This window comes from Pseudopipra pipra, chromosome W (genome assembly GCF_036250125.1).
Source record: "Pseudopipra pipra isolate bDixPip1 chromosome W, bDixPip1.hap1, whole genome shotgun sequence".
Classification (NCBI taxonomy): Eukaryota; Metazoa; Chordata; class Aves; order Passeriformes; family Pipridae; genus Pseudopipra; species Pseudopipra pipra.
The window spans coordinates 14,770,009-14,787,440 of NC_087580.1; the positions used below are offsets into that span (position 1 = coordinate 14,770,009).

At 48.4% G+C, this 17,432-nt stretch overlaps 1 protein-coding gene, 1 long non-coding RNA gene and 1 pseudogene across 2 annotated transcripts in view; 2 read left to right on the forward strand and 1 right to left on the reverse strand.

The window, feature by feature from the left end:
- Positions 1-17,432, forward strand: part of LOC135404871 (hydrocephalus-inducing protein homolog) — a 271,661-nt gene that overhangs the window by 96,905 nt on the left and 157,324 nt on the right. The window lies entirely within an intron of this gene.
- LOC135406217 (uncharacterized) lies at positions 8,596-10,698 on the forward strand. The gene is made up of 2 exons (XR_010426234.1): positions 8,596-9,352; positions 10,389-10,698. It is a non-coding gene; the product is annotated as an uncharacterized LOC135406217 (long non-coding RNA).
- LOC135406126 (7-methylguanosine phosphate-specific 5'-nucleotidase-like) lies at positions 12,666-17,001 on the reverse strand (annotated as a pseudogene).

Sequence of the window (17,432 nt, forward strand, 5' to 3'; positions counted from 1 at the left end):
TTTAAGGTGATGTCATACATTCTTTTTAGTCCTCTGGCATTTTGATGATATTGTTCATGATCTTTCTGTGCTTTGGTAAATTCTTCCTCATCCTCTGTAGCCATAGAAACTAATCTGTCTGCCCTAGCATTTCCTTCACCCAACCCAATGTCCCATTTATGGCTTCGTACATGTATGACAGCATAGTCATGATCTCTGTTTGTTACTGCCAACCATAATTGACAAAATAACTGAAAGAGCCTCTTATTCGGGACTTCTTTAATTAGGGCCCCTTCTATCCGATTAACTACTCCTGCTACATAGAATGAGTCAGTAACAATATTAAGGGGTCTATCCATGCTAGCTAGTGCTCTGACCACTGCTAACAACTCTAAAGTTTGTAATGAATCTGTAGGTTCTCCTGTTAAAATTTCATGCTTCCATTCTCCTTTCTCTAACCAGGTTAGGGCAGCAGTGTGAGATTTTTTGCCAGCGTCTGTGTAAACTGTTCGTGCATGTGGAATTGGTTGTTCCTGTTTTTTAGGTTTCAGTATCCATTGCCAAGAACCAATCCATGCTGTAGGGACATTGTGCAGTCTACTGGTGATTATGGGACATGTCAGTCCTAATAATGCTTCTTGAAGACCCTCATTAGTACATAGGTACCAATCAAGATCATTTTTCTGCATTGGTAATCGTATACGTGCAGGCTCTTGAGCATCAATTTGTAACACACGCTCTCGACCCTTTTTTATCAGGGCTGCCAACATTTCAATTTTTTGTAAAAGTGTTTTAGGCTGTTGTATGCTAGTTGATAACCATTCTAAAACCCCTATATCCTCCCCCGTTTCTGTTTGTGATTGTGTAATAGCACCCAAAATGTATCGTTTGTCAGCCCAAAAGGTAAGTTCTAAAGGTAATTCCCATTGTCTTCTCCGAACACGACCCTGAGTGACACAATCTAAAATTTGTTGGAGTATGAGTTGTTGGTGCTTTGTGACAGTAATTTTGGTTGTTGGGTCTGTTCCTTTTAATAGGGGTCGCAATTCAGCTAAAAGGTCAGCAGGGATTCCCACAACAGGGCGTAACCACTGTAAATCCCCAAGAAGTTTTTGTGCATCATTCACAGTGCGCAATTTTGATTGAAATACCAATTTCTGTGGGATAACAGCATGTCGAGAGATAGTCCACCCCAAATATCTCCATGGTTCTGTCGTTTGAATTTTTTCATCTGCTATTATTAACTTATATTGTTCCAAATGTCTGCGAATTATTTGTATTTGTTCGGGTACAAACTCTTCAGGCTGGCAAAACAAAATATCATCCATATAGTGATAGATTATGCAGTCAGGCCATCTTCTTCGCAAGGCTTGTAAGGCAGTATCCACATATAGTTGACACAAAGTTGGACTGTTCCTCATCCCTTGTGGTAATACTGTCCATTCAAATCGTTGGTCAGGTCTTTCTCTGTTAATAGCAGGTAATGTAAAAGCAAAACGTTTAGTATCCCGAGGGTGCAATTGAATTGTAAAGAAACAATCCTTTAAGTCTACAATCAGTAAGGACCAATCCATGGGAAGCATTGCAGGATTTGGTAGTCCAGGCTGTAAAGCTCCCATGGCTTCCATTTGTGAGTTAACTGCTCTTAGATCATGCAATAATCGATATTTTCCAGACTTTTTCTTTATTACAAATATAGGTGTATTCCAGGGACTAGTAGAAAGTTTTAAGTGTCCTTGATCAATTTGTTCTTGTACTAATTCATGAGCAGCTTCCAAGCTTTCCCGTTTTAAAGGCCATTGCTTAACCCATACTGGAGTATCAACAATCCAAGTAATAGGAATTGGGAAAGACCAAGCAATGGCTATTCCCCCAAAGGGTAATCATTGGAGAGTTTCATCCCAATTTGTGTCAAAACATCTCTCCCGATTAAGCATTGTACTGTTGGTGGAAGCTGCACAACAGACAGGACAGCACTGGCCACACGACCTTCCACCTCGATGTTCACAGTAGGAGTCCGCATAGCAATTGAGGCACCTCCAATGCCAGTCACAATTGTAGTAGCAGGTTGCAGAGGCCAGTGTCTAGGCCAACAATGAGGAGCTATTATACTGGAATCAGCTCCTGAATCTAGTAAAGCATCCAGTGTTTTTGTTTGATCTTTCCATATAATTGTAACTTTATGTTTTGGCCTCTCACTTAAATCCAGTGTCAGTAAGGTAAGTCCCCTTGTAGAACCAAATCCACGATCTCCACGTTGCATCAGTTGTCGGTCGTTGGTTAAAGGTTTTGCTAACTGTGGCAGGGGTATTAATTGAGCAATACGTTGTCCTTTAGGAATCTTTAAAGGTGGAAAAATAGTATATGCCATAACCATTATCTGTCCAGTGTAGTCAGCATCAATTAATCCAGGCAGCACAAATAATCCAGCAAGACTAGCTGATGATCTGCCAATCAGCAATGCACCAAACACTTGTTTGTTTATTATTAAAGGTCCATAAATCCCGGTGGGAATCTTTTGAGGTTGGGTGGATAACAAAGTAACTTCTACTGCTGTTGCCAAATCCAATCCGAGGCTGCCGGCTGTGGCAGGTTGTAATCCGAAAGCATTGGCTGAGGCTGTGGTTGTAGCAGGTTGCAGTTGTTCTCCTGTCCGTGGAATGGATTGTTCGGTGAAAAGTTGCTGGCTGGGGTTATCTGTGCTGCAGCGACGATTTGTGTCTGAGCGCGGCCACTGCAATCCCTCGCGCTCCGCCGTGAGTTTCCCGAACGGCTCCGACAAACAGAAGTGTTGTGGGTGGAGTTCTGACACTGCTGGCACCAAATTCCTGTTGCTCGGCACTCCCTTCTGAAGTGTCCAGTAGCTCCGCATCGATAACACTTTGATCGAGTTTTTCCATCTGTGGAGTTATTAGCCTTTCCCTGGAGGGGTGCAAGAGCTGCTAACACTTGAATTTGGGAATTTTGAGCCTGTTCTTTAAGCTCCTTAACTAAGTCCTGAGTCTGTTCTTTAAGCCCTTTAGTAAAATCCTGAATAGCATTGACTAAAAATGCATTCTCTCCTGTTGGTATTTGCAATACTTTGTCTAATAATTCTTCTATAGTCCAATAAGGACCCAATGTATTTATTACTTGTTTAACCATTGAGTTAGCATTTTGCAAAACACACTGCTTTAGCATGGTTCCCTTCACATAATCTGGGACCCCAGCTTTTGTGATAGCAGCTGTTAACTTGTCAACATATTCACCAAAAGATTCATTCCTTCCCTGTTTTAAGCTCATATATAATGGCACTCCCCCTGGCTCCTTGACTCTATTTAATGCTTTCCTTACAAGGTCCATGGCCTCTCTAATTTTATCTGCCCCAATGTGTACTTGTGCTTCGGTTCGTGAATATGGACCTGTTCCCATTAGTTCGTCTGCTGTAACGCCGTGTAAAGGATCCCCTGGTTGCCTGATCACAGCAACACTTTCATTAACATATGCTTGCCAATAAGCATTAAACAAAAGTTGCTGATGTTCTGTAAGTATCATTCTCGAAATGGAACGGAGATCTGAGGGTAGTAAAAGTTGAGTGGCCCAGAAATAATCTAACATTTGTTTAACAGGTTCTCCATGCAAACCAAATTCACTTACAGTGCTCCGCAGTTGTGCCAAAAGTTTCCAATCTAATGGAGTTATAGTGGCATTTAGCCCTCCCCCTGGCATTTGATTATAAATAACTGGAAATGCCATGCCCTCTGCCCTCTGCAATTCTTCTGACAGGCAATGTTTAGCAATCGCTGCCCATGTATCTCTCCTCTCCTTGGCTATGGCCCCCGCCGGGTCAGTGCTTGCCCCAGGGACAGGCATCACAGCATCTAAAGCAGGAGGAGGGGGTGCTGGTGGCTCCAGCAATGGATCAGCGTTATTGCTTAAAGGTTCTGCAGGGGCAGGAGGGTCAGGAGGGGTTGCAGAAGGGGGAGCCGTATTTTCATTAGGAGGGGGGGCAGACGGCTGTGCTGGGAGCATAACTGATTGAAATGCAGGGGGAGCCGGGGAAATAGAGAACCAATCTCTGTTGTGTTGCTGCATACCTCGAGCTTGCTCAGCAGCTCGTTTCTCTGCCTCATGCTGTAACAATGTATCATTCACAGCTTTCCAAAACTTTCCCAGCTTTTTTGCAACTTTATCCTCTTCTAGAATGGCCTCACATATTTTATCTCCAAACTTTCGCCACTCTTCTAAAGAATGCACGGTATGCGGGTTGATAAAACACCCTTTTGCATACCCAAAAGCAAGTAATCCTGGTAATTCCTTTTTTAAATCTATATCTTTAATACCCTTTTTCTGCAAAAATTCAGAAAATAAACTATATGCTGCTTCCCTTTCCATTTTTTACCTATTTTTAGCGCGCTCTTGCAGCCTCCAGGGTCCGGCAGCACGTACGGTGGAACTCGTCCCAAGTGACGCTTTAAGGATCCGAAGTTGCAGTTGCCCACTTTTTGATCCGGGTCCGAAGTCGCAAATTCTGCCAACTTTTTGACCAGTTCCAGGTCCAAGTCACTCCTCAATTTGACTTTTTGACCAGCCTTCGCTGCTAAGGCTCCGACACTATGCCATCCCAACCGTGGATTCCCCCGTTTCTTTAAATTATCACGTCGGGGTCACCATTTGTTGCGGACGACGGGAAAGTATCACACGATCACAGTATTGATCATGACTAATCCAACTTTATTGCTGTAAGCTCCATGCTTATAAAGGTTAATAATTAGGCTCATTAATATTCCAAATACAAGCTCATCATTGGCTCCTAATTACCTAAGTTACATTTGCGCAAATGCTGCCTCTTTCTCATGGCTATAGTTACTTTATTTACTATTTGCTACTTTCTCTACCTTTCCCATCCTGTTGCTCTAATTTTTCTATCACGTATGCAGTTTCTTAAACAATACAGCTTCACAGCAGACAATGCAACCTTGCAGTTTCTTAGACAAAGCAGTTTCACAAACACACTAATCAGTGACCTTCTAATAGTTTTCTTGCTTTAGCGTGAGACCAGCGGTATAGAATCTTTAATGTGTCCTCTCTCTACCAACCAGGTTTCTGCAATATCTTCTACAGGTCGGACCCGGGGCGGCAACCCCCATCCCGGGCTTCAGCACCGAGGCGGCCCCTGCCCCGTCCCGGGCTCCTCCGTCGCGGCTGCCGGTGGGGCGAGGAGAGGAGGAGCCGCCCGCAGCCAACACCGGCGGGACCCCTCCCCGCCTCCCACCCCCTCTCCCTCTGAGAGCAGGCGATCCCATCTCGCCGTTCCCGAGCCCAGACTCTCTTCAACCCACTAGCAGCACCGCTCCAAGCACACCCCCAGTGACACAAAACTTTATTCCACCGCCCCTGACACGGAATAGCTGCCACAGGCACTCTTCGGGGCAGAACTGTGCCGAGAAAAATCCAGCAGGCGTTTGTGTGGCTTCAGCCCCAGCCCCTCCTGCCCGGCAGCTCTCAGCGGGAGATCACCAACTGCAGCTTCCCCAGGCAGCTTCACAGCCGCAGCCCCCGGCCGCCATCCCGCATGGCCAAACAAAGGAGGCGGGGAATTCCCAGCTTCCAACCACACCGGACCGACAGCGAGAGCTCCTGCCTTCCCTAGGGATGCCGAGCGGGACAGGATGACGTCATCGGGACCCCCTCCCTGCCCGGCGCCGGGGACGGGACAACCTCTGCCCTGCAGCTCCAGCTCCCCCCGCTTCTTCCTACATCGTGCCGCGACAGGCAAGGACACCCACAGCTTCAGAACACCTTCACCACCGAGCATCACAGACTCACTCCCCTAACGGACAGGATTTCCCCCACCTCTCACAGCGTGGATCTAGCTGTGACTGACTCAGCAGCACCAGGCTCACCAAACAGTTTTCCAGCTACAAACCATTCACAATCCTTAACAACATTTAACAAGTTTTCTCCCAATAATCCATTTTCAAATATGTCAAATAATTTTAACAATTCTGCTTCTCCTTTTAACCCTTTTCTTTCTTCCACAGGAACCAACCAGACCAATAATTGTAATGATATAAATAACGTTCCTAGTCATGTTAATGGTTTAAATTTATTGCAGGCATATCCAGTGTTTTATAATCCAGGTTCAGCCCCGGTATGGGACCCCTTAGCCATACCCCTTCTCAAGGATGCAAAAAAAGCGGTACCAACTTATGGGTTGAACTCAGCCTACGCAATGGGAATTTTGTCGTCTTTATTCTCAGCCTTTGTACTAACTCCAAATTATTTAAAAGATATAATGAGATCCTTGCTAAATAAGGTGCAAATAACATTGTTTTTAGATGAATGGAAAGCTTTAATTAGAAAGGATGCTCATGAAACTAGTACCACTACACGTAGACCTATAGAAACTACCATACAAATGCTTTTTGGTGAGGGTCCATATGCTGCAAATGCAGATCAGGCCAAAATTCCAAAACAAGACTTAATTGCTACCAGAAATATGGCATTACAGGCACTACAATCAGTAGCTGATGCCTCTCAAACAACTCCACCTTTCAATAATGTAACTCAAAAGCCTGATGAATCTTTTATTGACTTTGCAGAACGATTAAAAGAATCTATAGAAAAACAAATCAATGTGAAAGAAGCACAAGATGCCCTATTCCTGAAGCTAGCTATCTCCAATTCAAATGCACAGTGTCAGCAGATACTCAGAAAACTTCATGACCCTACCCCCATGGATATGGAAAAGGCTTGTAAAGATATTAGCCCTGATGACAAATTGGCAAATAGCCTGGTCCACGCTCAGGTGTCAATGTCTAACCAATTAGCTGAAGCTAATATACAATTAGGCAACCAAATTGCGGAAGCACCTCAGCAGATGGCAGAAAAAATGACCCAAGCCTTAGCAGCAGCCCTAGACCCCTCCAAAATAATATGCCATAATTGCAAATGTCCAGGTCATATAAAAGCTAACTGCCCACCATTTCAAAACCCCAATTCTCAAAAAACCATTCGTCCAGGCCTTTGCCCCAGATGTAAAAGAGGGCTACACTGGGCTCTAGACTGTCGATCTCTATTTGACAGAGATGGAAACCCACTCTCACCCAGGCCTCCTCCCAGAACACAGAATTCGGGAAACGGTTTGGTGAGCGCTTAGAGCAGCACGTGGACATAAAAAGCTGCTTTAAGCAATCTAATCTACCCCTCTCAAACAGTTCCCAACAAAAACCCCAAACAGGTGCCTTTAAATTGGAGCTAGCAACTTCAAAACCTCAAACCTTAGAAAAAACAGAGTATCACACTGTGTTATTGGCTTCTGCTTCTTCTCAGGTTTCAGATTTTAAAGGGAAATGTGTTATCACAGCAACAGATTCTGCAACTGCATTAGGCATTACTGTGTTACCTATGGTTATGAGTCTCCAAGATCCTAAAGTTGTGTCTGTTGTAATTAAACCTAACTTTGTACCCCCAGTGATTAATCCAGAAGATCAAATAGCACAGGTCATACCCATAGAGGAAGAAACCCAGGATGAACAGGGAATTTGCATAAATTGGGCTCAAAAGGTTCCTCTTGACAGACCTATAATAGAATGTACTCTTCTCTCTCCTAATTCAGGCCAACAGAAATCTGTGTCTGGCTTACTGGACACGGGTGTGGACATTTCCATAATCTCTGCCAAAGATTGGCCCAGCACCTGGGGTACAACAAGGCCAGCTGTCAACATCCAAGGAGTAGGAGGATCCAAAACTCCTCTCCAGAGCATTTTGCCACTTCTGGTCCAAGGCCCACAGGGTAAGGTAGCTTCATCTAAGCCTTTTATATTGGACATTCCACTAACCTTGTGGGGCAGAGATGTAATAACACAGTGGGGAATTATCTTATCCATTCCAAATTTGTGATTGTGGCCACTGGAGAGCTGCAAGCACCACCTCTCACATGGACATCAAACACACCAGTGTGGATAAACCAGTGGCCCCTCAGAGGAGAGAAATTGCGGCAAATTCATAATTTGGTAAAAGAACAATTGGACAAAAGCAGATTAGTCCCCACAACCACTCCATGGAATTTTCCTATTTTCACAATCAAAAAATCATCTGGGAGATGGAGGTTATTACATGATTTACGAGAAGCCAATAATATCATAGAGCTGATGGGAGCCCTCCAAGCTGGGCTACCCTCCCCTGCCATGCTCCCAGCAGACTGGCCACTTGTTATTTTAGACATTAAAGACTGTTTTTTTAATATCTACCTCCATCTAATGATACACACAAATTTGCATTTTCTGTTCCAGCTCTTAATGCAGCTGAACCCTCCAAACGTCTCAGTTGGCTCACGTTGCCACAAGGGATGAAAAACAGTCCCACAATCTGTCAGTCTGTGGTGTCCAATATAATTGAACCAGTTTGATCTCAGTTTCCTGAAGCTATCATTTTTCATTACATGGACGACCTATTGATCAGTGCCCCTAATACTGACAAATTGACATTGGTACATAAGTCCGTGAAAAAAACCCTGAGTAATCATGGGTTAGAAATAGCCCCAGAAAAAGAACAAAGAATTTCCCCGTGGAAGTACCTTGGTCTGATAATTGAAGAGAGAACATTTAGGCCTCAAGCAGTAAACCTGCCCACCAAAATAAAACCACTAAACGATCTGCAGTCTCTTTTGGGAAATCTCAATTGGATACGATCCTTTTTTGGTTTCTCAACAGATTTTTTAGCTCCTTTGTTTCAGCTCCTTAAGGGAGAAGCAGAACTAACTTCTCCTCGTCACTTGACACCAGAAGCAGAAAATATTATTGAAGTGATCAACCAAAACATTTCAGAACAACAGGTAAACAGGAGAGTAGAAGGATTACCTACTGCATTGCTAATCTTTCGTGGACCAAAACAGCCTTTTGCTGTAATAGGACAATTAGACTCAAAACCCAAAAAATTTCTTTTGTGGGAATGGGTATTTCTCAGTCACCAGTTTTCAAAGACAATTGTTACTGTGCCTGAAATGCTTGCAAAAGTCTGTCACAAAGGCAAACTCCGAATGTTAGAACTGTCAGGGAAAGACCCAGATTTTCTTTATGTTCCACTGTCCAAATCTCAACTGTGTTATCATGATTTACATCTGTTTGATTTTCAACTGGTTATGTCAGATTTTACAGGCAAACTGATAACCCATCTACCAGCAATTCCTTTTCTGCAGTTTCTTTCCATCTCTCAACCCAGACTGAGAAATAACTTTTCTACTAGCCCTTTGAAGAAAGCTGTGACAGCCTTCACAGACGGCTCAGGGAGGTCTAGTAATGCAGTGGTAGCCTGGTTTGAAAAAGGAGAATGAAAAACAGATGTTCATCAAGTTGAAGGTTCATCTCAGATTGCTGAACTCTCAGCCGTGGTAAGAGCGTTCCAACTTTTTCCACAGACTCTGAATTTGGTATCAGATTCTGCCTATGTTGTAGGAGTTGTAAGTTGCATAGAAAATAGTTATGTAAAAGATTTGAACAATCAAAAGCTGTTTACCCTGTTTAAAACATTGTTACTATTAATCCAACAGAGGAAACATCCTTTCTATATCACTCACATTAGATCACATACATGCCTCCCAGGCCCACTTACAGAAGGGAAGGCTGTGGCAGATAAAGCAGCAAATTCAGCTTTCCCAGTTAACACAGTACCTACACCTAACAGTTTTGAAAAAGCAAAAATTTCTCATAACTTTTTCCACCAAAATTCTACATCATTGAAAAAAATGTTTCAGTTATCTACCTCTCAAGCCAAAGCCATTGTGTCTGCGTGTCCAGACTGTCAGTTGGTAACTCCAGTGAGATCTGAAGGAGTTAATCCAAGAGGCCTTAGCCCCTTAGATCTCTGGCAATCAGATGTGACACATGTGCCACGATTTGGCAGGTTGAAGTATGTACATGTATCAGTGGACACTTGCTCAGGACTCATTGTTGCCACTGCACATACAGGAGAAAAAGCTAAAGATGTTAAAAGACATTTTTTCTCAGCATTTGCCATAATGGGCATTCCAAAACAAATTAAAACAGATAATGCCCCGGCATACATTTCTGCTTCCCTTAAAGAATTTTTCAATATGTGGGGAATAGTTCACACCACTGGCATTCCTCACTCTCCACAGGGCCAAGCGATAGTAGAGAGAACTCACAAATCCTTAAAAGATATGCTGAAAAAACAAGAAAAAACAACTGTGGGTCTCTCTCCATCAGAATGTTTAAACAAGGCATTGTATGTCCTCAATTTTTTAAATAGGCTGCATGAGGATGTCTCACCTGTTGGACATCATTTTGGAGCTGGAAAATTAAAAATGGGGGAAGCTGAGGTAAAATACAAGGATATCCTGACAGGAGAATGGCTCGGTCCTGTCCCTCTAATTGTCTGGGGAAGAGGACATGCTTGTGTCTCCACAGGAGCAGGTCCAAGATGGATACCGTCCAGACTAGTGAGGATCCACCAAGAAGTTTCCCTCCCAGCTCAACCAGCAGCAGATCCAGCACCAGCGGATTCAGCACCAGCTACAGGAAGCGATCCCCCATCAGCATCACTTTCGGGATAATCCTGGTTTTGTGTGCAGCATAACACCAGCAAATCAGAAAGACCTAACGTCAGGAGCCCTTGCCACACCTCCTCCAACAATTCCAAATTGGGTAATGCTCCCTGGTCAAAATGTTTGGCTAAACCTGGCACAATCACTAAATACTGACTCTATCTGTCTCTCTACCTTAGATCCCTCTCACCCTTTTAAGACCTGTCTGGTAGGAATCCTATGGAAACCAAGAGAATGGGGTGATTTTAGAAATCAATATATCCCCTGGTGTGATGACCATGATCAGTTTAAAAATCCATTCTTAGATTGTCTCACAAGACCAGCAAAAACTTCACATGACAGACAGACATTTAGCTATCAGTGGCAGAGACCTGAGGAATTAGAAATCTTGGGGAGTATCATATCTCCTCTCTGTTTTTGATTCATTCACAACAAATATGTTGCCCCTCCTGAATTAATTAATATCACCTCTTATAGACCTTATTCCAACTTCAGTTTTTGGTGCAAGGAAGAGGTTCCTTACCAGATACATGCTACCCCTGATTCAGTTATTCTTCCAAAAGGAGTCTTTTTAATTTGTGGACTTAGAGTCTGGAATATGATTCCCAGATTAGCTGCTGGAGGCCCCTGCACATTTGGAAAACTAACACTGTACAATCCAGCTACCCTTATGAAATCTTTACCTGTAAGTCCTCCCAAAAATCATGCAAAAAAGAAACCTTAACCTCCAAACAACCTCACCCTTCCCACGTCATAGAGTGCGCAGGCAATTCCAAGGTTTACACCCACCTCTTAACTTCTATCCATCACAACCAAAACCACCTTCTCCACCTAAGGCAGTGCAGGTCCCTGTGGCTGCAGCACCCCCACCTCCAGTTGAAGAACATCCCTTAGCAAAATTGCAGTCCTTGAGGGAATTCACAGCAGAATGCAATTCCAACATGCTTTTTTGGTCCGACACCGCAAACATTCTAAGTGGTCTGCTTCCAGTTGTCAGCTCCACAAAAGCCTTAATGCTCCTTACCAGAATGGGATGTTGGCTTGCAAAAGAAGCTGATGCCACCAGTGCTGCCCTTGATGATCTATTTCAAGATACCCAAACCAATAAGAAGGCCTTGTTACAAAATCGTGCTGCAATAGATTTTCTCCTTCTAGTAAATGGCCATCGGTGTCAGGAGTTTGAAGGCCTCTGCTGCCTCAACTTCTCTGATCATTCCCAATCTATCCACTCCCAGATTAATCAGCTTAAATCCTTAGTTCATGAAATCAAGCAAGCTGATCCTCTGACTTTTGATGACTTTTTCAACTGGCTGCCCTTCAAAGGCCTCTCTTCCACTATTAAGAAAATTATTGTAGTTATCGTACTAGGACTTTCTGTAGTGTTTCTCTTTACGTGTGTCTTTCGATGCTTGCTCAGTTGTGCCAGAACCTCTCAAATCATTTAAAGCATATCCAGCTTTAGGAAACAGAAAAGGAGGAGCTGTGGCAATGGATTTGCCATATGCAGGATGGAAGAAGTCCTGTCAGAGATGGACTAGTGAAGAAAAAGAAGAAAACAGTACAAATGTTATAGAAACAGAAGGTTTTAATGTGGTTTAAACATGTTTCAAAATGGCCTTTTGTATTTTCTGCAAGGTCATTGCTTCTTTTTCCCGACACCCCCTGTGAGAGACTTGTCTCCCATACAGGAGTATCCTGGGAAAGTGTCCTGAGGTGTTTCTCATTGGTCCTTGTTAACCCCTTCCTGTTGGCTGTTGACCCCTTACCTGATTGGTTTTTTCTGTGCCCCTGAACTGGTGATTGGCCCTCTTTTGACCCTCCTAAAAGCCTTATAAACCCCTACCCCACAAATAAACTCTCTCTTTCGTCCGTCCCTCCCTGGTGGTTTGTGTGGGCTCCTTGTGGGGTCGCCGGCCACGTGCTGGGGCAGGGGGAAGGGCATTCACCTGCAGGTAATGGGGCTGGCACCCTAAGGCCTGGAGGTCTCCCCCATCCCACTAATCCATCGTAAGAAACAACAAGGGGTTTTTCCTATTGCTGCTCCGAGACCCTGGGATCAGCCTAGGATCAGCCCAGAAGTTTAGGACAGAAACACAGACAGCTCAAACGTTCCTTAAAACCCAAAATGCTGCCGGCTGGCCTCTCCTCTCCCACCCCACCCAAACCCCAGCCCCAACCCTGGCAGACAAACTTACTTCTGGGTTTGGGCAGCAGCAGCAGTTGAGTTCTGGGGCCTTCAGGGACGGCTGGAAAAGCTTTTTGTCCACAGTAAGAATTGTCTTGGTGCAAGAGGGATGAGGTGGGACCCAAGGCCAGGGAGCTGCAGGTTTCCATGAGGGATGTAGGGCTGGGCAATGCGATGCCTGGCAGGGCCACACCAGCCCAGTGGGGGCAGCAGGGCTCAGAAACAGGAAAACGGGAGGAGAGAGATTTGTTTTCTTAGTGAAGAACACAGTGACTCTAAAACTTCATCTAAACCGGGTCTGTCCCACAGCAAACCATCTCCATTCCACACTCAGCTGCTGAAGCAGGTGCAGAATATCTCTTCCTGAAACATGGAATGGTTTGTTGTGGCCTTGGGAGGTAGAGGGCCTGAATTCCCAGTGGGATGAAGTCCAAGTTGGATGAAGCCAGTCCAAGAGGGAAGCAGCAGAACCAGGGAGTTGGGGTAAAGGGAATGGAGAAGATTCCTCCATCTCTTCTCTCCCTCTCCAGGGCTGAGGGCATTAGTGAGGTCAGGACGGAGCCCAGCCAGTACCAGCAGATTCCCTCCAGCTCTGTCCCGGGGAGGACATTCCCTGCCCAGTGCCTGCTGCGGGGCCGGAGCTGGGATGCCTCTTCCCAGCTCATGTCTCAGTAAGGATGTACCGGAGAATCCCACTGACCACGTCCAGCGTCTCGTCGCTCTCCAGCACGATGTCATAGGCTTCCAGGTACTTCCCCCTCCGCTCTTCCACCTACAGCACGTCCCTCAGGACAGGGTGGGGAGGGGGGAAGACTGTGAACACCAACAGCTGAGGGCGGAGATACTGCACCCACAGACCTCGCTACTGGAAAGGGGATCAATAACCACCCTGACAATGCCCCAGACGCAGCAGGAGCCCCCCTCCACATCACTGCCCCTCCCTGCTGCCCCAAAGCTTGGCACCTGGGGAAGGCTGGCAGGGAAACACAACACTGCTCCTCACACCCACCTTGTCATTGAGAAAGCCAATCTTGAGGATATTCCCCACGCTGGGAATGCCATCTGCCATCGTCAGGTCACCCATGGAGTCCCCGAGCAGGATGATGTTCGTCCTCGTGCTCAGCTGCTGGAAGTAATCTGTGCCTGCAGCACGGTGTTGTTCTTGTGGTAGGTGTGGATGAGTGGTGCCTTGAAGTGCGTGAGGACTCCCTGAGCACACAGGACAGACAGACAGACAGCTCTTAACCCAGTGGTGGCACTGTTAATCGTGTCCCAGCCCTTGGTCCCAGCCCACACCTTTCCTCTCACCACACCAGTGTGGTGCAGAAACTCACGTCATCATCAAAGTCCATGTAGTTGGACACCACGTTGACGTTGGAGTAGAAGACGCTGGCCTGGCGGATAATCTCCTCCAGGACGTCACCGACGCCAGCAGAGAAGATGAACAGGGGGACATTGTTCTTGTGCAGCTGATCAAAGAATTCCTTGAAGCCATCCCTAGAACAGGAGTGTCCATTGCATGGGGTTGTGTTACCAGCTCCCAGCACGGTGCCCGGTGTTCTGGGCTGGCAGCGTGCCCAGCCCAGCTCCTGTTTCTGTCCAGCACTTCCCAAACAGAAACACACAGGTGAGCTCTGCAAACAGCACGAGCTCTCCGTGGCACCAGCATTCCTGTGGCCTTCCCTGTGCAGAACCCTGGAGAGCTCTGGGTGTAGTGGTCGGGCGGGTGCTCACGGGAACATGGAGCACTCCAGCCCTTTGCCTGGCACCTCCTGATCACACCCCCTGCTCAGCGGGGGCACAGGGCACTGCCAGGAACCACGTGGGAAATGTGCAACAGGTCAGACTGGTTGGCAGGACCATCAGGCCAACCTGTGACAGCCTCAGTCTGCCAGGACACAATTCCATGCAGAAGGAGAACTTGGGCTCAAGAAAACCCAGACGTACGGTGCCATCTCCTCCCTGAGCCTGGGAGCTCAGTCAAAGCCCAGCTCCCTGAGCCAGCCTTAGGGCCATCACTGCCAGGGCAGCTGTAGCAGCAAGTTTTAGAGCAAAGGTTTTGTGCTGTGGGTGAAATCTGCTGCTGAGCCAAGGTCCTGGACAAGGCCCAGCAGCTCCAGTGCAGAGAACAAATCTCTGCTGGAAGCAAGGAGCTGCCCCCGCATCCCGCCCTGCACATGGAGAGCCGTGCCCAGTGCCGGCCCCTCGGCTGCTCCTCGCCAAGGCCCAAGGGAGGGGGAAGCGGTTTCTGCGCAGGAAGGGAGCAGCCTGCAGCCAGGGAGTGAGCTCAGCGGCACAGAGCCTGGTGACAGCAGAGAAACCTGGCTGCACAGGCAGGAGAGAAGGGCCGAGGGCAGCCAAGCCCTGTGCCTGTGCCTCAGCACCACAGCCCCATGTCCATAACTCAGCACCACAGCCCCATGTCCATACCTCAGCACCACAGCCCCATGTCCATAACTCAGCACCACAGCCCCATGTCCACACCTCAGCATCACTTCTGACTCTCTGACAATCTGGGCTATGTCATCTTTGCGGATCTTCTGCTGCACCAGCAGCTCCTGGGCCCTGGCCCACCTGGGGAAAGGCAGCAGTGAGCTCTGGGGCAGAGGCCCTCGGCGGTCAGAATCACAACTAAATTCCCCAGGATCACCACAAAGCCCAGGAACAGCTCAAGCCTTGCGTCCTGCAGTCCTTGGGGACAAGAGGTTGTCAGGGCAAGGTCAAGATCATCATGCACAGCACTCACCACTCCACCATGAGGGGACATTTCTCTTCCAGAGTCCGGTTGGGATCAATTCCAAAGGGATTGTAATAGTGCAGCAGGTCCTTCAGCTGGAGCGTCGGACAGAGGGAAAAGAACAGAGTGAACATCAGGTCTAAACAGACTATAAACAACACAACCAGCATTTCTGAAGTCTTCCAAAGCATCACACTTCCTAAACACAACCAAACTGTGTCACTGAGCAACTTCCCTCTGAGCACACCTGGAGCTCTTGGCAGCCTGGCTGACCCTCACCTCACTCCAGACAGACACTGCAGGTACAAACATCCCTCCCCTTCCTCCTCTTATTGAGCTGAAACACCCACAGCTGTGCATGCAAATTCAATTTCCCTTTTGAACTTCTCCTCTGTCACTGCTGGCTGAAATGCAGCCTGGACACTTCCCCCTCCAGCCTGGCAGCCAGCACAGCCAGGAGAGTTGCCACGCCAGCCAGTGCGACCTTACAATGACGGGTGACAGGGTGTCCTACACACAGCACCCACCTTCTTCCTGCCGTCCTCGCTGACAACACGGCTGGTATCGAGGATATCTGCAAGGACAATACAATGACAATGGCACAGAGACATTAAAAGCCTTTCTAACAGCAGCTCTCCTGCATCTCAGCGCCGGCTCCTCCCAAAACAAGCTGCGGTGGCACAGCTGTGGAGTCCCAACAGGCGCCGAGCACAGGGCCTGGCTCTGCTGGGAGAGTGGGATGGAGATGGACAGCCCAGGACACGGCTCCTGCAATGGGCAGTGGGTGGCCAGGACCAGGCAGTGAGGCCCAGAGCCGCAGGAGGAGCAGTCAGGTTTGGCACAGGAGGGGACAGAGGATGACAGAAACCACAGTGATGAAAAACACAAATGCAGAAACCAAACAGAACTAGTGACAGTAAAAACAGCAGCTTCCACTCACTGTGAGATGTGGGGCAGCGCCTGCCCTTGCATCCAAACCTGCTCAGTGTCATGTCAAAGTCAGAAGTGACCTGGAAGAGGGGAGAAAACAACATCTGTGTGTGCCCCAGCACACTCTGCCCCAGCCAGAGCAAGCCAAGGTGCTGCCAGGGCGCACACTGGCAGCGACAGGGGCAGACGGTGTCCTCACCCTCCCACCCCGGCGCTATTATCAGCACCGAATGGCTCCATCCTGCCTGGGCGGAGGAGGGGGTTGGGGAGTCGGGAGCTTCATAACCGGGAGCCAAAAGGACCGTCCGGGGAGAGCCACCAGCCCCGTCCTCCGTCTCCTCTGGGGCTTCTCCCCTCCGCCTGCACACCGCGCCGCAGCCGGGGGGGTGAGGAAGGGCCAGCTGAGACAAGGACGGAGCGTGAGCGATGCACCTCCTGCCCCGCCGGGGCCGGTACCTGCAGCTTGGCCACCCCCTGCTCCCGGAGGGTCCGGAGGATCCCCCGCACGCGCTCGGGCTGCCGGATCCGGACCGTGGCTTTCTCCAGCTCGGGCACCTGCGGGCAGAGCAGAGACCCCGCTCGGTGCCGCCCTGGTGGGACCGAGGAGCCTCCAGCGCCCTCCTGGCCGCGCTCCCCCGCCCAGCCCCGGGGCCGCCGCTGCCCCAGCCCGGGCTCCCGGCCCGCGGACCCCGCTCACCATCGCTCCCGCTCCGCTCCCGCCGGGCCGCGCAGCCGCGGGGCGGGGCCGGGGGGGCGGGACCGGAACGCGGCCGCGGGGCCGGGGGGGACTCGGGGCGTGCTCGGGGTAGGGGGTGCGGGGGGACCCCCCGTGCCCCGGCTGCGCCTCCGCCCGGCGCCCGCAGCAGCGTGGGGCGGGACCGGCGGTTTCGTTTCTGCCGCAGCGAGCGGGGAGGGCGAAACAGAAAGGAAAGGTTCCAATAAAGAAGCCGCCGGCAGGGCCCGGCACTGAACCGCCCCGCAGCGCCGGGGACGCGGAGTCGCGGAACCCTGTGCGGGAAATGCCCGCAGAGAACCGTCCCCCAGCACTGCCAAGG